The sequence below is a fragment of the Brachyhypopomus gauderio genome, unplaced genomic scaffold (assembly GCF_052324685.1).
Source record: "Brachyhypopomus gauderio isolate BG-103 unplaced genomic scaffold, BGAUD_0.2 sc47, whole genome shotgun sequence".
Classification (NCBI taxonomy): Eukaryota; Metazoa; Chordata; class Actinopteri; order Gymnotiformes; family Hypopomidae; genus Brachyhypopomus; species Brachyhypopomus gauderio.
The window spans coordinates 52,190-74,227 of NW_027506873.1; positions in this window are offsets into that span (position 1 = coordinate 52,190).

Sequence of the window (22,038 nt, forward strand, 5' to 3'; positions counted from 1 at the left end):
CGTTTGCTGGCGCTGTAAGCGCTCTAAACAGTGTTTCTGAGCATAACTTGGAGCAAAAGTGCAACTTTTGAAGAATGAACTGAAAACTCATATTTTGTTCTAAAACAGTGTTTGGATGTGATAACAAGCTGTTTTATCATGTTTGTAATGTTACACATCCATTTCCTAACAAGTAGTAAGGCTTGCATTAAGGCGTTCAAAACAGCGTTTGCTGGCGTTGTAAGAGCTCTAAACAGTGTTTCTGAGCATAACTTGTGGCAAAAGTGCAACTTTTGAAGAATGAAAAGAAAACTCATATTTTGAATGAAAACAGTGTTTGGATGTGATAAGCTGTTTTATCATGTTTGTAATGTTACACATGCATTTCCAAACAAGTAGTAAGTCTTGTATTAAGGCGTTCAAAACAGCGTTTGCTGGCGCTGTAAGCGCTCTAAACAGTGTTTCTGAGCATAACTTGGAGCAAAAGTGCAACTTTTGAAGAATGAACTGAAAACTCATATTTTGTTCTAAAACAGTGTTTGGATGTGATAACAAGCTGTTTTATCATGTTTGTAATGTTACACATGCATTTCCTAACAAGTAGGTAAGGCTTGCATTAAGGCGTTCAAAACAGCGTTTGCTGGCGTTGTAAGAGCTCTAAACAGTGTTTTCTGAGCATAACTTGGGGCAAAAGTGCAACTTTTCAAGAATGAAAAGAAAACTCATATTTTGAATGAAAACAGTGTTTGGATGTGATAACAAGCTGTTTTATCATGTTTGTAATGTTACACATCCATTTTCTAACAAGTAGTAAGTCTTGCATTAAGGCGTTCAAAACAGCGTTTGCTGGCGCTGTAAGCGCTCTAAACAGTGTTTCTGAGCATAACTTGGAGCAAAAGTGCAACTTTTGAAGAATGAACTGAAAACTCATATTTTGTTCTAAAACAGTGTTTGGATGTGATAACAAGCTGTTTTATCATGTTTGTAATGTTACACATGCATTTCCTAACAAGTAGGTAAGGGCTTGCATTAAGGCGTTCAAAACAGCGTTTGCTGGCGTTGTAAGAGCTCTAAACAGTGTTTCTGAGCATAACTTGGGGCAAAAGTGCAACTTTTGAAGAATGAACTGAAAACTCATAATTTTGTTCTAAAACAGTGTTTGGATGTGATAACAAGCTGTTTTATCATGTTTGTAATGTTACACATGCATTTCCTAACAAGTAGGTAAGGCTTGCATTAAGGCGTTCAAAACAGCGTTTGCTGGCGTTGTAAGAGCTCTAAACAGTGTTTCTGAGCATAACTTGGGGCAAAAGTGCAACTTTTCAAGAATGAAACAGAAAACTCATATTTTGAATGAAAACAGTGTTTGGATGTGATAACAAGCTGTTTTATCATGTTTGTAATGTTACACATCCATTTTCTAACAAGTAGTAAGTCTTGCATTAAGGCGTTCAAAACAGCGTTTGCTGGCGCTGTAAGCGCTCTAAACAGTGTTTCTGAGCATAACTTGGAGCAAAAGTGCAACTTTTGAAGAATGAACTGAAAACTCATATTTTGTTCTAAAACAGTGTTTGGATGTGATAACAAGCTGTTTTATCATGTTTGTAATGTTACACATGCATTTCCAAACAAGTAGTAAGTCTTGTATTAAGGCGTTCAAAACAGCGTTTGCTGGCGCTGTAAGCGCTCTAAACAGTGTTTCTGAGCATAACTTGGAGCAAAAGTGCAACTTTTGAAGAATGAACTGAAAACTCATATTTTGTTCTAAAACAGTGTTTGGATGTGATAACAAGCTGTTTTATCATGTTTGTAATGTTACACATCCATTTCCTAACAAGTAGTAAGGCTTGCATTAAGGCGTTCAAAACAGCGTTTGCTGGCGTTGTAAGAGCTCTAAACAGTGTTTCTGAGCATAACTTGTGGCAAAAGTGCAACTTTTGAAGAATGAAAAGAAAACTCATATTTTGAATGAAAAACAGTGTTTGGATGTGATAACAAGCTGTTTTATCATGTTTGTAATGTTACACATGCATTTCCAAACAAGTAGTAAGTCTTGTATTAAGGCGTTCAAAACAGCGTTTGCTGGCGCTGTAAGCGCTCTAAACAGTGTTTCTGAGCATAACTTGGAGCAAAAGTGCAACTTTTGAAGAATGAACTGAAAACTCATATTTTGTTCTAAAACAGTGTTTGGATGTGATAACAAGCTGTTTTATCATGTTTGTAATGTTACACATGCATTTCCTAACAAGTAGGTAAGGCTTGCATTAAGGCGTTCAAAACAGCGTTTGCTGGCGTTGTAAGAGCTCTAAACAGTGTTTCTGAGCATAACTTGGGGCAAAAGTGCAACTTTTCAAGAATGAAAAGAAAACTCATATTTTGAATGAAAACAGTGTTTGGATGTGATAACAAGCTGTTTTATCATGTTTGTAATGTTACACATCCATTTTCTAACAAGTAGTAAGTCTTGCATTAAGGCGTTCAAAACAGCGTTTGCTGGCGCTGTAAGCGCTCTAAACAGTGTTTCTGAGCATAACTTGGAGCAAAAGTGCAACTTTTGAAGAATGAACTGAAAACTCTTATTTTGTTCTAAAACAGTGTTTGGATGTGATAACAAGCTGTTTTATCATGTTTGTAATGTTACACATGCATTTCCAAACAAGTAGTAAGTCTTGTATTAAGGCGTTCAAAACAGCGTTTGCTGGCGCTGTAAGCGCTCTAAACAGTGTTTCTGAGCATAACTTGGAGCAAAAGTGCAACTTTTGAAGAATGAACTGAAAACTCATATTTTGTTCTAAAACAGTGTTTGGATGTGATAACAAGCTGTTTTATCATGTTTGTAATGTTACACATCCATTTCCTAACAAGTAGTAAGGCTTGCATTAAGGCTTTCAAAACAGCGTTTGCTGGCGTTGTAAGAGCTCTAAACAGTGTTTCTGAGCATAACTTGTGGCAAAAGTGCAACTTTTGAAGAATGAAAAGAAAACTCATATTTTGAATGAAAACAGTGTTTGGATGTGATAACAAGCTGTTTTATCATGTTTGTAATGTTACACATGCATTTCCAAACAAGTAGTAAGTCTTGTATTAAGGCGTTCAAAACAGCGTTTGCTGGCGCTGTAAGCGCTCTAAACAGTGTTTCTGAGCATAACTTGGAGCAAAAGTGCAACTTTTGAAGAATGAACTGAAAACTCATATTTTGTTCTAAAACAGTGTTTGGATGTGATAACAAGCTGTTTTATCATGTTTGTAATGTTACACAGGCATTTCCTAACAAGTAGGTAAGGCTGCATTAAGGCATTCAAAACAGCGTTTGCTGGCGTTGTAAGAGCTCTAAACAGTGTTTCTGAGCATAACTTGGGGCAAAAGTGCAACTTTTCAAGAATGAAAAGAAAACTCATATTTTGAATGAAAACAGTGTTTGGATGTGATAACAAGCTGTTTTATCATGTTTGTAATGTTACACATCCATTTTCTAACAAGTAGTAAGTCTTGCATTAAGGCGTTCAAAACAGCGTTTGCTGGCGCTGTAAGCGCTCTAAACAGTGTTTCTGAGCATAACTTGGAGCAAAAGTGCAACTTTTTGAAGAATGAACTGAAAACTCATATTTTGTTCTAAAACAGTGTTTGGATGTGATAACAAGCTGTTTTATCATGTTTGTAATGTTACACATGCATTCCAAACAAGTAGTAAGTCTTGTATTAAGGGCGTTCAAAACAGCGTTTGCTGGCGCTGTAAGCGCTCTAAACAGTGTTTCTGAGCATAACTTGGAGCAAAAGTGCAACTTTTGAAGAATGAACTGAAAACTCATATTTTGTTCTAAAACAGTGTTTGGATGTGATAACAAGCTGTTTTATCATGTTTGTAATGTTACACATGCATTTCCTAACAAGTAGTAAGGCTTGCATTAAGGCGTTCAAAACAGCGTTTGCTGGCGTTGTAAGAGCTCTAAACAGTGTTTCTGAGCATAACTTGTGGCAAAAAGTGCAACTTTTGAAGAATGAAAAGAAAACTCATATTTTGAATGAAAACAGTGTTTGGATGTGATAAGCTGTTTTATCATGTTTGTAATGTTACACATGCATTTCCAAACAAGTAGTAAGTCTTGTATTAAGGCGTTCAAAACAGCGTTTGCTGGCGCTGTAAGCGCTCTAAACAGTGTTTCTGAGCATAACTTGGAGCAAAAGTGCAACTTTTGAAGAATGAAAAGAAAACTCATATTTTGTTCTAAAACAGTGTTTGGATGTGATAACAAGCTGTTTTATCATGTTTGTAATGTTACACATGCATTTCCTAACAAGTAGGTAAGGCTTGCATTAAGGCGTTCAAAACAGCATTTGCTGGCGTTGTAAGAGCTCTAAACAGTGTTTCTGAGCATAACTTGGGGCAAAAGTGCAACTTTTGAAGAATGAACTGAAAACTCATATTTTGTTCCAAAACAGTGTTTGGATGTGATAACAAGCTGTTTTATCATGTTTGTAATGTTACACATCCATTTCCTAACAAGTAGTAAGGCTTGCATTAAGGCGTTCAAAACAGCGTTTGCTGGCGTTGTAAGAGCTCTAAACAGTGTTTCTGAGCATAACTTGTGGCAAAAGTGCAACTTTTGAAGAATGAAAAGAAAACTCATATTTTGTTCTAAAACAGTGTTTGGATGTGATAACAAGCTGTTTTATCATGTTTGTAATGTTACACATGCATTTCCAAACAAGTAGTAAGTCTTGTATTAAGGCGTTCAAAACAGCGTTTGCTGGCGCTGTAAGCGCTCTAAACAGTGTTTCTGAGCATAACTTGGAGCAAAAGTGCAACTTTTGAAGAATGAACTGAAAACTCATATTTTGTTCTAAAACAGTGTTTGGATGTGATAACAAGCTGTTTTATCATGTTTATAATGTTACACATGCATTTCCTAACAAGTAGGTAAGGCTTGCATTAAGGCGTTCAAAACAGCGTTTGCTGGCGTTGTAAGAGCTCTAAACAGTGTTTCTGAGCATAACTTGGGGCAAAAGTGCAACTTTTCAAGAATGAAAAGAAAACTCATATTTTGAATGAAAACAGTGTTTGGATGTGATAACAAGCTGTTTTATCATGTTTGTAATGTTACACATCCATTTTCTAACAAGTAGTAAGTCTTGCATTAAGGCGTTCAAAACAGCGTTTGCTGGCGCTGTAAGCGCTCTAAACAGTGTTTCTGAGCATAACTTGGAGCAAAAGTGCAACTTTTGAAGAATGAACTGAAAACTCATATTTTGTTCTAAAACAGTGTTTGGATGTGATAACAAGCTGTTTTATCATGTTTGTAATGTTACACATGCATTTCCAAACAAGTAGTAAGTCTTGTATTAAGGCGTTCAAAACAGCGTTTGCTGGCGCTGTAAGCGCTCTAAACAGTGTTTCTGAGCATAACTTGGAGCAAAAGTGCAACTTTTGAAGAATGAACTGAAAACTCATATTTTGTTCTAAAACAGTGTTTGGATGTGATAACAAGCTGTTTTATCATGTTTGTAATGTTACACATGCATTTCCAAACAAGTAGTAAGTCTTGTATTAAGGCGTTCAAAACAGCGTTTGCTGGCGCTGTAAGCGCTCTAAACAGTGTTTCTGAGCATAACTTGTGGCAAAAGTGCAACTTTTGAAGAATGAAAAGAAAACTCATATTTTGTTCTAAAACAGTGTTTGGATGTGATAACAAGCTGTTTTATCATGTTTGTAATGTTACACATGCATTTCCAAACAAGTAGTAAGTCTTGTATTAAGGCGTTCAAAACAGCGTTTGCTGGCGCTGTAAGCGCTCTAAACAGTGTTTCTGAGCATAACTTGGAGCAAAAGTGCAACTTTTGAAGAATGAACTGAAAACTCATATTTTGTTCTAAAACAGTGTTTGGATGTGATAACAAGCTGTTTTATCATGTTTGTAATGTTACACATGCATTTCCAAACAAGTAGTAAGTCTTGTATTAAGGCGTTCAAAACAGCGTTTGCTGGCGCTGTAAGCGCTCTAAACAGTGTTTCTGAGCATAACTTGGAGCAAAAGTGCAACTTTTGAAGAATGAACTGAAAACTCATATTTTGTTCTAAAACAGTGTTTGGATGTGATAACAAGCTGTTTTATCATGTTTGTAATGTTACACATCCATTTCCTAACAAGTAGTAAGGCTTGCATTAAGGCGTTCAAAACAGCGTTTGCTGGCGTTGTAAGAGCTCTAAACAGTGTTTCTGAGCATAACTTGTGGCAAAAGTGCAACTTTTGAAGAATGAAAAGAAAACTCATATTTTGTTCTAAAACAGTGTTTGGATGTGATAACAAGCTGTTTTATCATGTTTGTAATGTTACACATGCATTTCCAAACAAGTAGTAAGTCTTGTATTAAGGCGTTCAAAACAGCGTTTGCTGGCGCTGTAAGCGCTCTAAACAGTGTTTCTGAGCATAACTTGGAGCAAAAGTGCAACTTTTGAAGAATGAACTGAAAACTCATATTTTGTTCTAAAACAGTGTTTGGATGTGATAACAAGCTGTTTTATCATGTTTGTAATGTTACACATCCATTTCCTAACAAGTAGTAAGGCTTGCATTAAGGCTTTCAAAACAGCGTTTGCTGGCGTTGTAAGAGCTCTAAACAGTGTTTCTGAGCATAACTTGTGGCAAAAGTGCAACTTTTGAAGAATGAAAAGAAAACTCATATTTTGAATGAAAACAGTGTTTGGATGTGATAACAAGCTGTTTTATCATGTTTGTAATGTTACACATGCATTTCCAAACAAGTAGTAAGTCTTGTATTAAGGCGTTCAAAACAGCGTTTGCTGGCGCTGTAAGCGCTCTAAACAGTGTTTCTGAGCATAACTTGGAGCAAAAGTGCAACTTTTGAAGAATGAACTGAAAACTCATATTTTGTTCTAAAACAGTGTTTGGATGTGATAACAAGCTGTTTTATCATGTTTGTAATGTTACACATGCATTTCCTAACAAGTAGGTAAGGCTTGCATTAAGGCGTTCAAAACAGCGTTTGCTGGCGTTGTAAGAGCTCTAAACAGTGTTTCTGAGCATAACTTGGGGCAAAAGTGCAACTTTTCAAGAATGAAAAGAAAACTCATATTTTGAATGAAAACAGTGTTTGGATGTGATAACAAGCTGTTTTATCATGTTTGTAATGTTACACATCCATTTTCTAACAAGTAGTAAGTCTTGCATTAAGGCGTTCAAAACAGCGTTTGCTGGCGCTGTAAGCGCTCTAAACAGTGTTTCTGAGCATAACTTGGAGCAAAAGTGCAACTTTTGAAGAATGAACTGAAAACTCATATTTTGTTCTAAAACAGTGTTTGGATGTGATAACAAGCTGTTTTATCATGTTTGTAATGTTACACATGCATTTCCAAACAAGTAGTAAGTCTTGTATTAAGGCGTTCAAAACAGCGTTTGCTGGCGCTGTAAGCGCTCTAAACAGTGTTTCTGAGCATAACTTGGAGCAAAAGTGCAACTTTTGAAGAATGAACTGAAAACTCATATTTTGTTCTAAAACAGTGTTTGGATGTGATAACAAGCTGTTTTATCATGTTTGTAATGTTACACATCCATTTCCTAACAAGTAGTAAGGCTTGCATTAAGGCGTTCAAAACAGCGTTTGCTGGCGTTGTAAGAGCTCTAAACAGTGTTTCTGAGCATAACTTGTGGCAAAAGTGCAACTTTTGAAGAATGAAAAGAAAACTCATATTTTGAATGAAAACAGTGTTTGGATGTGATAAGCTGTTTTATCATGTTTGTAATGTTACACATGCATTTCCAAACAAGTAGTAAGTCTTGTATTAAGGCGTTCAAAACAGCGTTTGCTGGCGCTGTAAGCGCTCTAAACAGTGTTTCTGAGCATAACTTGGAGCAAGAGTGCAACTTTTGAAGAATGAAAAGAAAACTCATATTTTGTTCTAAAACAGTGTTTGGATGTGATAACAAGCTGTTTTATCATGTTTGTAATGTTACACATGCATTTCCTAACAAGTAGGTAAGGCTTGCATTAAGGCGTTCAAAACAGCATTTGCTGGCGTTGTAAGAGCTCTAAACAGTGTTTCTGAGCATAACTTGGGGCAAAAGTGCAACTTTTGAAGAATGAACTGAAAACTCATATTTTGTTCTAAAACAGTGTTTGGATGTGATAACAAGCTGTTTTATCATGTTTGTAATGTTACACATGCATTTCCAAACAAGTAGTAAGTCTTGTATTAAGGCGTTCAAAACAGCGTTTGCTGGCGCTGTAAGCGCTCTAAACAGTGTTTCTGAGCATAACTTGGAGCAAAAGTGCAACTTTTGAAGAATGAACTGAAAACTCATATTTTGTTCTAAAACAGTGTTTGGATGTGATAACAAGCTGTTTTATCATGTTTGTAATGTTACACATCCATTTCCTAACAAGTAGTAAGGCTTGCATTAAGGCGTTCAAAACAGCGTTTGCTGGCGTTGTAAGAGCTCTAAACAGTGTTTCTGAGCATAACTTGTGGCAAAAGTGCAACTTTTGAAGAATGAAAAGAAAACTCATATTTTGTTCTAAAACAGTGTTTGGATGTGATAACAAGCTGTTTTATCATGTTTGTAATGTTACACATGCATTTCCAAACAAGTAGTAAGTCTTGTATTAAGGCGTTCAAAACAGCGTTTGCTGGCGCTGTAAGCGCTCTAAACAGTGTTTCTGAGCATAACTTGGAGCAAAAGTGCAACTTTTGAAGAATGAACTGAAAACTCATATTTTGTTCTAAAACAGTGTTTGGATGTGATAACAAGCTGTTTTATCATGTTTGTAATGTTACACATCCATTTCCTAACAAGTAGTAAGGCTTGCATTAAGGCGTTCAAAACAGCGTTTGCTGGCGTTGTAAGAGCTCTAAACAGTGTTTCTGAGCATAACTTGTGGCAAAAGTGCAACTTTTGAAGAATGAAAAGAAAACTCATATTTTGAATGAAAACAGTGTTTGGATGTGATAAGCTGTTTTATCATGTTTGTAATGTTACACATGCATTTCCAAACAAGTAGTAAGTCTTGTATTAAGGCGTTCAAAACAGCGTTTGCTGGCGCTGTAAGCGCTCTAAACAGTGTTTCTGAGCATAACTTGGAGCAAAAGTGCAACTTTTGAAGAATGAAAAGAAAACTCATATTTTGTTCTAAAACAGTGTTTGGATGTGATAACAAGCTGTTTTATCATGTTTGTAATGTTACACATGCATTTCCTAACAAGTAGGTAAGGCTTGCATTAAGGCGTTCAAAACAGCATTTGCTGGCGTTGTAAGAGCTCTAAACAGTGTTTCTGAGCATAACTTGGGGCAAAAGTGCAACTTTTGAAGAATGAACTGAAAACTCATATTTTGTTCTAAAACAGTGTTTGGATGTGATAACAAGCTGTTTTATCATGTTTGTAATGTTACACATGCATTTCCTAACAAGTAGGTAAGGCTTGCATTAAGGCGTTCAAAACAGCGTTTGCTGGCGTTGTAAGAGCTCTAAACAGTGTTTCTGAGCATAACTTGGGGCAAAAGTGCAACTTTTCAAGAATGAAAAGAAAACTCATATTTTGAATGAAAACAGTGTTTGGATGTGATAACAAGCTGTTTTATCATGTTTGTAATGTTACACATCCATTTTCTAACAAGTAGTAAGTCTTGCATTAAGGCGTTCAAAACAGCGTTTGCTGGCGCTGTAAGCGCTCTAAACAGTGTTTCTGAGCATAACTTGGAGCAAAAGTGCAACTTTTGAAGAATGAACTGAAAACTCATATTTTGTTCTAAAACAGTGTTTGGATGTGATAACAAGCTGTTTTATCATGTTTGTAATGTTACACATGCATTTCCAAACAAGTAGTAAGTCTTGTATTAAGGCGTTCAAAACAGCGTTTGCTGGCGCTGTAAGCGCTCTAAACAGTGTTTCTGAGCATAACTTGGAGCAAAAGTGCAACTTTTGAAGAATGAACTGAAAACTCATATTTTGTTCTAAAACAGTGTTTGGATGTGATAACAAGCTGTTTTATCATGTTTGTAATGTTACACATCCATTTCCTAACAAGTAGTAAGGCTTGCATTAAGGCGTTCAAAACAGCGTTTGCTGGCGTTGTAAGAGCTCTAAACAGTGTTTCTGAGCATAACTTGTGGCAAAAGTGCAACTTTTGAAGAATGAAAAGAAAACTCATATTTTGTTCTAAAACAGTGTTTGGATGTGATAACAAGCTGTTTTATCATGTTTGTAATGTTACACATGCATTTCCAAACAAGTAGTAAGTCTTGTATTAAGGCGTTCAAAACAGCGTTTGCTGGCGCTGTAAGCGCTCTAAACAGTGTTTCTGAGCATAACTTGGAGCAAAAGTGCAACTTTTGAAGAATGAACTGAAAACTCATATTTTGTTCTAAAACAGTGTTTGGATGTGATAACAAGCTGTTTTATCATGTTTGTAATGTTACACATGCATTTCCTAACAAGTAGGTAAGGCTTGCATTAAGGCGTTCAAAACAGCGTTTGCTGGCGTTGTAAGAGCTCTAAACAGTGTTTCTGAGCATAACTTGGGGCAAAAGTGCAACTTTTCAAGAATGAAAAGAAAACTCATATTTTGAATGAAAACAGTGTTTGGATGTGATAACAAGCTGTTTTATCATGTTTGTAATGTTACACATCCATTTTCTAACAAGTAGTAAGTCTTGCATTAAGGCGTTCAAAACAGCGTTTGCTGGCGCTGTAAGCGCTCTAAACAGTGTTTCTGAGCATAACTTGGAGCAAAAGTGCAACTTTTGAAGAATGAACTGAAAACTCATATTTTGTTCTAAAACAGTGTTTGGATGTGATAACAAGCTGTTTTATCATGTTTGTAATGTTACACATGCATTTCCAAACAAGTAGTAAGTCTTGTATTAAGGCGTTCAAAACAGCGTTTGCTGGCGCTGTAAGCGCTCTAAACAGTGTTTCTGAGCATAACTTGGAGCAAAAGTGCAACTTTTGAAGAATGAACTGAAAACTCATATTTTGTTCTAAAACAGTGTTTGGATGTGATAACAAGCTGTTTTATCATGTTTGTAATGTTACACATGCATTTCCAAACAAGTAGTAAGTCTTGTATTAAGGCGTTCAAAACAGCGTTTGCTGGCGCTGTAAGCGCTCTAAACAGTGTTTCTGAGCATAACTTGTGGCAAAAGTGCAACTTTTGAAGAATGAAAAGAAAACTCATATTTTGTTCTAAAACAGTGTTTGGATGTGATAACAAGCTGTTTTATCATGTTTGTAATGTTACACATGCATTTCCAAACAAGTAGTAAGTCTTGTATTAAGGCGTTCAAAACAGCGTTTGCTGGCGCTGTAAGCGCTCTAAACAGTGTTTCTGAGCATAACTTGGAGCAAAAGTGCAACTTTTGAAGAATGAACTGAAAACTCATATTTTGTTCTAAAACAGTGTTTGGATGTGATAACAAGCTGTTTTATCATGTTTGTAATGTTATACATGCATTTCCAAACAAGTAGTAAGTCTTGTATTAAGGCGTTCAAAACAGCGTTTGCTGGCGCTGTAAGCGCTCTAAACAGTGTTTCTGAGCATAACTTGGAGCAAAAGTGCAACTTTTGAAGAATGAACTGAAAACTCATATTTTGTTCTAAAACAGTGTTTGGATGTGATAACAAGCTGTTTTATCATGTTTGTAATGTTACACATCCATTTCCTAACAAGTAGTAAGGCTTGCATTAAGGCGTTCAAAACAGCGTTTGCTGGCGTTGTAAGAGCTCTAAACAGTGTTTCTGAGCATAACTTGTGGCAAAAGTGCAACTTTTGAAGAATGAAAAGAAAACTCATATTTTGAATGAAAACAGTGTTTGGATGTGATAACAAGCTGTTTTATCATGTTTGTAATGTTACACATGCATTTCCAAACAAGTAGTAAGTCTTGTATTAAGGCGTTCAAAACAGCGTTTGCTGGCGCTGTAAGCGCTCTAAACAGTGTTTCTGAGCATAACTTGGAGCAAAAGTGCAACTTTTGAAGAATGAACTGAAAACTCATATTTTGTTCTAAAACAGTGTTTGGATGTGATAACAAGCTGTTTTATCATGTTTGTAATGTTACACATGCATTTCCTAACAAGTAGGTAAGGCTTGCATTAAGGCGTTCAAAACAGCGTTTGCTGGCGTTGTAAGAGCTCTAAACAGTGTTTCTGAGCATAACTTGGGGCAAAAGTGCAACTTTTCAAGAATGAAAAGAAAACTCATATTTTGAATGAAAACAGTGTTTGGATGTGATAACAAGCTGTTTTATCATGTTTGTAATGTTACACATCCATTTTCTAACAAGTAGTAAGTCTTGCATTAAGGCGTTCAAAACAGCGTTTGCTGGCGCTGTAAGCGCTCTAAACAGTGTTTCTGAGCATAACTTGGAGCAAAAGTGCAACTTTTGAAGAATGAACTGAAAACTCATATTTTGTTCTAAAACAGTGTTTGGATGTGATAACAAGCTGTTTTATCATGTTTGTAATGTTACACATGCATTTCCTAACAAGTAGGTAAGGCTTGCATTAAGGCGTTCAAAACAGCGTTTGCTGGCGTTGTAAGAGCTCTAAACAGTGTTTCTGAGCATAACTTGGGGCAAAAGTGCAACTTCTCAAGAATGAAAAGAAAACTCATATTTTGAATGAAAACAGTGTTTGGATGTGATAACAAGCTGTTTTATCATGTTTGTAATGTTACACATCCATTTTCTAACAAGTAGTAAGTCTTGCGTTTGCTGGCGCTGTAAGCGCTCTAAACAGTGTTTCTGAGCATAACTTGGAGCAAAAGTGCAACTTTTGAAGAATGAACTGAAAACTCATATTTTGTTCTAAAACAGTGTTTGGATGTGATAACAAGCTGTTTTATCATGTTTGTAATGTTACACATCCATTTCCTAACAAGTAGTAAGGCTTGCATTAAGGCGTTCAAAACAGCGTTTGCTGGCGTTGTAAGAGCTCTAAACAGTGTTTCTGAGCATAACTTGTGGCAAAAGTGCAACTTTTGAAGAATGAAAAGAAAACTCATATTTTGTTCTAAAACAGTGTTTGGATGTGATAACAAGCTGTTTTATCATGTTTGTAATGTTACACATGCATTTCCAAACAAGTAGTAAGTCTTGTATTAAGGCGTTCAAAACAGCGTTTGCTGGCGCTGTAAGCGCTCTAAACAGTGTTTCTGAGCATAACTTGGAGCAAAAGTGCAACTTTTGAAGAATGAACTGAAAACTCATATTTTGTTCTAAAACAGTGTTTGGATGTGATAACAAGCTGTTTTATCATGTTTGTAATGTTACACATGCATTTCCAAACAAGTAGTAAGTCTTGTATTAAGGCGTTCAAAACAGCGTTTGCTGGCGCTGTAAGCGCTCTAAACAGTGTTTCTGAGCATAACTTGGAGCAAAAGTGCAACTTTTGAAGAATGAACTGAAAACTCATATTTTGTTCCAAAACAGTGTTTGGATGTGATAACAAGCTGTTTTATCATGTTTGTAATGTTACACATCCATTTCCTAACAAGTAGTAAGGCTTGCATTAAGGCGTTCAAAACAGCGTTTGCTGGCGTTGTAAGAGCTCTAAACAGTGTTTCTGAGCATAACTTGTGGCAAAAGTGCAACTTTTGAAGAATGAAAAGAAAACTCATATTTTGAATGAAAACAGCGTTTGGATGTGATAACAAGCTGTTTTATCATGTTTGTAATGTTACACATCCATTTTCTAACAAGTAGTAAGTCTTGCATTAAGGCGTTCAAAACAGCGTTTGCTGGCGCTGTAAGCGCTCTAAACAGTGTTTCTGAGCATAACTTGGAGCAAAAGTGCAACTTTTGAAGAATGAACTGAAAACTCATATTTTGTTCTAAAACAGTGTTTGGATGTGATAACAAGCTGTTTTATCATGTTTGTAATGTTACACATGCATTTCCAAACAAGTATTAAGTCTTGTATTAAGGCGTTCAAAACAGCGTTTGCTGGCGCTGTAAGCGCTCTAAACAGTGTTTCTGAGCATAACTTGGAGCAAAAGTGCAACTTTTGAAGAATGAACTGAAAACTCATATTTTGTTCCAAAACAGTGTTTGGATGTGATAACAAGCTGTTTTTATCATGTTTGTAATGTTACACATGCATTTCCTAACAAGTAGTAAGGCTTGCATTAAGGCGTTCAAAACAGCGTTTGCTGGCGCTATAAGCGCTCTAAACAGTGTTTCTGAGCATAACTTGGAGCAAAAGTGCAACTTTTGAAGAATGAACTGAAAACTCATATTTTGTTCTAAAACAGTGTTTGGATGTGATAACAAGCTGTTTTATCATGTTTGTAATGTTACACATGCATTTCCTAACAAGTAGGGTAAGGCTTGCATTAAGGCGTTCAAAACAGCGTTTGCTGGCGCTGTAAGCGCTCTAAACAGTGTTTCTGAGCATAACTTGGAGCAAAAGTGCAACTTTTGAAGAATGAACTGAAAACTCATATTTTGTTCTAAAACAGTGTTTGGATGTGATAAGCTGTTTTATCATGTTTGTAATGTTACACATGCATTTCCTAACAAGTAGTAAGGCTTGCATTAAGGCGTTCAAAACAGCGTTTGCTGGCGTTGTAAGAGCTCTAAACAGTGTTTCTGAGCATAACTTGGGGCAAAAGTGCAACTTCTCAAGAATGAAAAGAAAACTCATATTTTGAATGAAAACAGTGTTTGGATGTGATAACAAGCTGTTTTATCATGTTTGTAATGTTACACATCCATTTTCTAACAAGTAGTAAGTCTTGCGTTTGCTGGCGCTGTAAGCGCTCTAAACAGTGTTTCTGAGCATAACTTGGAGCAAAAGTGCAACTTTTGAAGAATGAACTGAAAACTCATATTTTGTTCTAAAACAGTGTTTGGATGTGATAACAAGCTGTTTTATCATGTTTGTAATGTTACACATGCATTTCCAAACAAGTAGTAAGTCTTGTATTAAGGCGTTCAAAACAGCGTTTGCTGGCGCTGTAAGCGCTCTAAACAGTGTTTCTGAGCATAACTTGGAGCAAAAGTGCAACTTTTGAAGAATGAACTGAAAACTCATATTTTGTTCTAAAACAGTGTTTGGATGTGATAACAAGCTGTTTTATCATGTTTGTAATGTTACACATGCATTTCCTAACAAGTAGGTAAGGCTTGCATTAAGGCGTTCAAAACAGCGTTTGCTGGCGTTGTAAGAGCTCTAAACAGTGTTTCTGAGCATAACTTGGGGCAAAAGTGCAACTTTTCAAGAATGAAAAGAAAACTCATATTTTGAATGAAAACAGTGTTTGGATGTGATAACAAGCTGTTTTATCATGTTTGTAATGTTACACATCCATTTTCTAACAAGTAGTAAGTCTTGCATTAAGGCGTTCAAAACAGCGTTTGCTGGCGCTGTAAGCGCTCTAAACAGTGTTTCTGAGCATAACTTGGAGCAAAAGTGCAACTTTTGAAGAATGAACTGAAAACTCATATTTTGTTCTAAAACAGTGTTTGGATGTGATAACAAGCTGTTTTATCATGTTTGTAATGTTACACATGCATTTCCTAACAAGTAGGTAAGGCTTGCATTAAGGCGTTCAAAACAGCGTTTGCTGGCGTTGTAAGAGCTCTAAACAGTGTTTCTGAGCATAACTTGTGGCAAAAGTGCAACTTTTCAAGAATGAAAAGAAAACTCATATTTTGAATGAAAACAGTGTTTGGATGTGATAACAAGCTGTTTTATCATGTTTGTAATGTTACACATGCATTTCCAAACAAGTAGTAAGTCTTGTATTAAGGCGTTCAAAACAGCGTTTGCTGGCGCTGTAAGCGCTCTAAACAGTGTTTCTGAGCATAACTTGGAGCAAAAGTGCAACTTTTGAAGAATGAACTGAAAACTCATATTTTGTTCTAAAACAGTGTTTGGATGTGATAACAAGCTGTTTTATCATGTTTGTAATGTTACACATGCATTTCCTAACAAGTAGGTAAGGCTTGCATTAAGGCGTTCAAAACAGCGTTTGCTGGCGTTGTAAGAGCTCTAAACAGTGTTTCTGAGCATAACTTGGGGCAAAAGTGCAACTTTTCAAGAATGAAAAGAAAACTCATATTTTGAATGAAAACAGTGTTTGGATGTGATAACAAGCTGTTTTATCATGTTTGTAATGTTACACATCCATTTTCTAACAAGTAGTAAGTCTTGCATTAAGGCGTTCAAAACAGCGTTTGCTGGCGCTGTAAGCGCTCTAAACAGTGTTTCTGAGCATAACTTGGAGCAAAAGTGCAACTTTTGAAGAATGAACTGAAAACTCATATTTTGTTCTAAAACAGTGTTTGGATGTGATAACAAGCTGTTTTATCATGTTTGTAATGTTACACATCCATTTTCTAACAAGTAGTAAGTCTTGCGTTTGCTGGCGCTGTAAGCGCTCTAAACAGTGTTTCTGAGCATAACTTGGAGCAAAAGTGCAACTTTTGAAGAATGAACTGAAAACTCATATTTTGTTCTAAAACAGTGTTTGGATGTGATAACAAGCTGTTTTATCATGTTTGTAATGTTACACATGCATTTCCAAACAAGTAGTAAGTCTTGTATTAAGGCGTTCAAAACAGCGTTTGCTGGCGCTGTAAGCGCTCTAAACAGTGTTTCTGAGCATAACTTGGAGCAAAAGTGCAACTTTTGAAGAATGAACTGAAAACTCATATTTTGTTCTAAAACAGTGTTTGGATGTGATAACAAGCTGTTTTATCATGTTTGTAATGTTACACATGCATTTCCTAACAAGTAGGTAAGGCTTGCATTAAGGCGTTCAAAACAGCGTTTGCTGGCGTTGTAAGAGCTCTAAACAGTGTTTCTGAGCATAACTTGGGGCAAAAGTGCAACTTTTCAAGAATGAAAAGAAAACTCATATTTTGAATGAAAACAGTGTTTGGATGTGATAACAAGCTGTTTTATCATGTTTGTAATGTTACACATCCATTTTCTAACAAGTAGTAAGTCTTGCATTAAGGCGTTCAAAACAGCGTTTGCTGGCGCTGTAAGCGCTCTAAACAGTGTTTCTGAGCATAACTTGGAGCAAAAGTGCAACTTTTGAAGAATGAACTGAAAACTCATATTTTGTTCTAAAACAGTGTTTGGATGTGATAACAAGCTGTTTTATCATGTTTGTAATGTTACACATGCATTTCCAAACAAGTAGTAAGTCTTGTATTAAGGCGTTCAAAACAGCGTTTGCTGGCGCTGTAACTGCTCTAAACAGTGTTTCTGAGCATAACTTGGAGCAAAAGTGCAACTTTTGAAGAATGAACTGAAAACTCATATTTTGTTCTAAAACAGTGTTTGGATGTGATAACAAGCTGTTTTATCATGTTTGTAATGTTACACATCCATTTCCTAACAAGTAGTAAGGCTTGCATTAAGGCGTTCAAAACAGCGTTTGCTGGCGTTGTAAGAGCTCTAAACAGTGTTTCTGAGCATAACTTGGGGCAAAAGTGCAACTTTTGAAGAATGAAAAGAAAACTCATATTTTGTTCTAAAACAGTGTTTGGATGTGATAACAAGCTGTTTTATCATGTTTGTAATGTTACACATGCATTTCCAAACAAGTAGTAAGTCTTGTATTAAGGCGTTCAAAACAGCGTTTGCTGGCGCTGTAAGCGCTCTAAACAGTGTTTCTGAGCATAACTTGGAGCAAAAGTGCAACTTTTGAAGAATGAACTGAAAACTCATATTTTGTTCTAAAACAGTGTTTGGATGTGATAACAAGCTGTTTTATCATGTTTGTAATGTTACACATGCATTTCCTAACAAGTAGGTAAGGCTTGCATTAAGGCGTTCAAAACAGCGTTTGCTGGCGTTGTAAGAGCTCTAAACAGTGTTTCTGAGCATAACTTGGGGCAAAAGTGCAACTTTTCAAGAATGAAAAGAAAACTCATATTTTGAATGAAAACAGTGTTTGGATGTGATAACAAGCTGTTTTATCATGTTTGTGTGACGCTCGCAAAAAGGAGGCACGACGAGCGTCTCAAGGTGCAACACTCAACGTTTATTTACGCACACACGAAAAGCCCAGCACATACGGCGCAAGCACGCTAACGCAATGCTTGCACAGGCATGAACTTTAGACAAAGACGAGCACACGACACTGCGCGAACGCACATTAAATAGGCGAGTTACACAGACCCACGTGACCTCGAGACAAGGCACAGGTGTAACAAACGAACACGCTCACAAACAACCCACACCCACGGAAGTACAAACATGGTCATAACAGCACGCAGACGACGTCATGACACACCCACAGGGAAGGGTCCGGAGCTGTCACCGTGACAGAACCCTCCGCCAGGGGCTCGCTACTCCCGGAGTGTCCCGCGCAGCAGGGAAGCCCCGAACCAACACCGACGGGGCAGGTCCGGAGCCGCCGGGATCACGAGCCTCCGAGAGCCGTCACCCCCGACGGCGGGAACCGCCGCGAACAGCTCTAGCACACCCTCCCTGGGAAGACAGGGGAGAAAACATTAAACAATGGCACGCTGACAAACACACACACTGGTACATGAAACACAAGAGGAACGAACGGGAAAAGGAAATTAGGGAGACACAGGGGAATAGACAAACATATAGGCACACACACATTCATCCCCGGAACCAGGCCTCCCGTCTTGTGCGACGCCTGTAGCGGCGAGAAAGCCCCGGGGGCTGGAGATGCCGCAGGCGGCGGTACTCCTCCCGCCTGTTCCGCCCGCTCACCGCCGAGAGCCGCGCGGCTGGCGGACGCGCTGGGTGTAGCGCGACCAGTCGCCTGCTTGGGAGCAGTCCCTCTGGTGGACGCGCGAGGTGTAGCGCGACCAGTAGCCCGCTTGGGAGCAGTCCCTCTGGCGGGCGCGCGAGGTACAGCGCGATTGGTAGCCCGCTTGGAGGCAGCACTTCTGGTGGGTCTCGCGGCAACCGTTCTCCCAGGTCCGCGGCTCCCTCCACCAGGTTTGCAGTAACTGCCTGCTGCCCCATAAGCCTGCCGGCGCCCATTCCCCCACTCCGGGTGACCCCCGTAGGAGGCCCCGTCGGTGCCAGGCTGGCTTCCCCTGGCTCCGGTATCGGGGGTGGTGTCCATCGCCGACTCTCCCTCCTCGGCTACGCTCCAGTCCATCGACTGGGCGGGGGTCTCGCACCGTGAGTGTTCCATGGGCTCCCCCTCATCGGAATCCCCACTCACTGATGCGGATGGACTGTCCGGTCCGCTCCCACCCCCTTTGTACACCGTCAGGAGCGAACTCGCCGACCGGAGACTCTCCTCCTCTTCTGACGGTGCTGCGCACCACGACGGAGGGGGGCTGGTGACCTCCTCCTCCTCTTCATCGGAGTGCTCGGTGTACTCCGACCACTCCGACGGCGGAGGGCTGGTGTCTTCCTTCTCTTCGCCATAGTACACGGTCGGCGCGGAGTAGACCGACGGCGTGGGACTGGTCTCCCTCTCCTCGCCATAGTACACGGTCGGCGCGGAGTAGACCGATGGCGTGGGACTGGTCTCCCTCTCCTCGTCCGACATCGGGGGAGTTGCTGACGTGGGGGAAGGGCAGCTGGTCTCACCCTCACTCTCCTCCTCTCCGGAGTCCTCACTCCCGAACTCCTCTTCGGGGGGAGTGAGGGCAAAGGTGCCCGTCCCCACCATAAACGACCCGGTCTCCTCCAGGTCCGCCGGGGGGAAGGTCCCTTCTGCAGGGTAAGCCAGGGGCGGAGCTCCGTGCCTCTCGCTCCATACCCTGCTTGCGGCCAGTCGGAAGTATTCCGCTTCCTCCTCGTCCTCGGCCGCCTGAGCTTGGCGCAGTAGGCACGCACAGACGGGGTCCTGCTGCATCTCCTCCTTCGGGTCTGGTACCGCGGAGCGACGTGCAGGGGAAGAGGCGTGACGTCGCTTAGCCTTCTTCTTGCCCTTCTTGCGTGTCGACGTGTATCCTGGCATTGTTGTGGCTCGTCTTTCTGTGACGCTCGCAAAAAGGAGGCACGACGAGCGTCTCAAGGTGCAACACTCAACGTTTATTTACGCACACACGAAAAGCCCAGCACATACGGCGCAAGCACGCTAACGCAATGCTTGCACAGGCATGAACTTTAGACAAAGACGAGCACACGACACTGCGCGAACGCACATTAAATAGGCGAGTTACACAGACCCACGTGACCTCGAGACAAGGCACAGGTGTAACAAACGAACACGCTCACAAACAACCCACACCCACGGAAGTACAAACATGGTCATAACAGCACGCAGACGACGTCATGACACACCCACAGGGAAGGGTCCGGAGCTGTCACCGTGACAGTTTGTAATGTTACACATCCATTTTCTAACAAGTAGTAAGTCTTGCATTAAGGCGTTCAAAACAGCGTTTGCTGGCGCTGTAAGCGCTCTAAACAGTGTTTCTGAGCATAACTTGGAGCAAAAGTGCAACTTTTGAAGAATGAACTGAAAACTCATATTTTGTTCTAAAACAGTGTTTGGATGTGATAACAAGCTGTTTTATCATGTTTGTAATGTTACACATGCATTTCCAAACAAGTAGTAAGTCTTGTATTAAGGCGTTCAAAACAGCGTTTGCTGGCGCTGTAAGCGCTCTAAACAGTGTTTCTGAGCATAACTTGGAGCTAAAGTGCAACTTTTGAAGAATGAACTGAAAACTCATATTTTGTTCTAAAACAGTGTTTGGATGTGATAACAAGCTGTTTTATCATGTTTGTAATGTTACACATGCATTTCCAAACAAGTAGTAAGTCTTGTATTAAGGCGTTCAAAACAGCGTTTGCTGGCGCTGTAAGCGCTCTAAACAGTGTTTCTGAGCATAACTTGGAGCAAAAGTGCAACTTTTGAAGAATGAACTGAAAACTCATATTTTGTTCCAAAACAGTGTTTGGATGTGATAACAAGCTGTTTTATCATGTTTGTAATGTTACACATCCATTTCCTAACAAGTAGTAAGGCTTGCATTAAGGCGTTCAAAACAGCGTTTGCTGGCGTTGTAAGAGCTCTAAACAGTGTTTCTGAGCATAACTTGTGGCAAAAGTGCAACTTTTGAAGAATGAAAAGAAAACTCATATTTTGAATGAAAACAGCGTTTGGATGTGATAACAAGCTGTTTTATCATGTTTGTAATGTTACACATCCATTTTCTAACAAGTAGTAAGTCTTGCATTAAGGCGTTCAAAACAGCGTTTGCTGGCGCTGTAAGCGCTCTAAACAGTGTTTCTGAGCATAACTTGGAGCAAAAGTGCAACTTTTAAAGAATGAACTGAAAACTCATATTTTGTTCTAAAACAGTGTTTGGATGTGATAACAAGCTGTTTTATCATGTTTGTAATGTTACACATGCATTTCCAAACAAGTATTAAGTCTTGTATTAAGGCGTTCAAAACAGCGTTTGCTGGCGCTGTAAGCGCTCTAAACAGTGTTTCTGAGCATAACTTGGAGCAAAAGTGCAACTTTTGAAGAATGAACTGAAAACTCATATTTTGTTCCAAAACAGTGTTTGGATGTGATAACAAGCTGTTTTTATCATGTTTGTAATGTTACACATGCATTTCCTAACAAGTAGTAAGGCTTGCATTAAGGCGTTCAAAACAGCGTTTGCTGGCGCTATAAGCGCTCTAAACAGTGTTTCTGAGCATAACTTGGAGCAAAAGTGCAACTTTTGAAGAATGAACTGAAAACTCATATTTTGTTCTAAAACAGTGTTTGGATGTGATAACAAGCTGTTTTATCATGTTTGTAATGTTACACATGCATTTCCTAACAAGTAGGTAAGGCTTGCATTAAGGCGTTCAAAACAGCGTTTGCTGGCGCTGTAAGCGCTCTAAACAGTGTTTCTGAGCATAACTTGGAGCAAAAGTGCAACTTTTGAAGAATGAACTGAAAACTCATATTTTGTTCTAAAACAGTGTTTGGATGTGATAACAAGCTGTTTTATCATGTTTGTAATGTTACACATGCATTTCCTAACAAGTAGGTAAGGCTTGCATTAAGGCGTTCAAAACAGCGTTTGCTGGCGTTGTAAGAGCTCTAAACAGTGTTTCTGAGCATAACTTGGGGCAAAAGTGCAACTT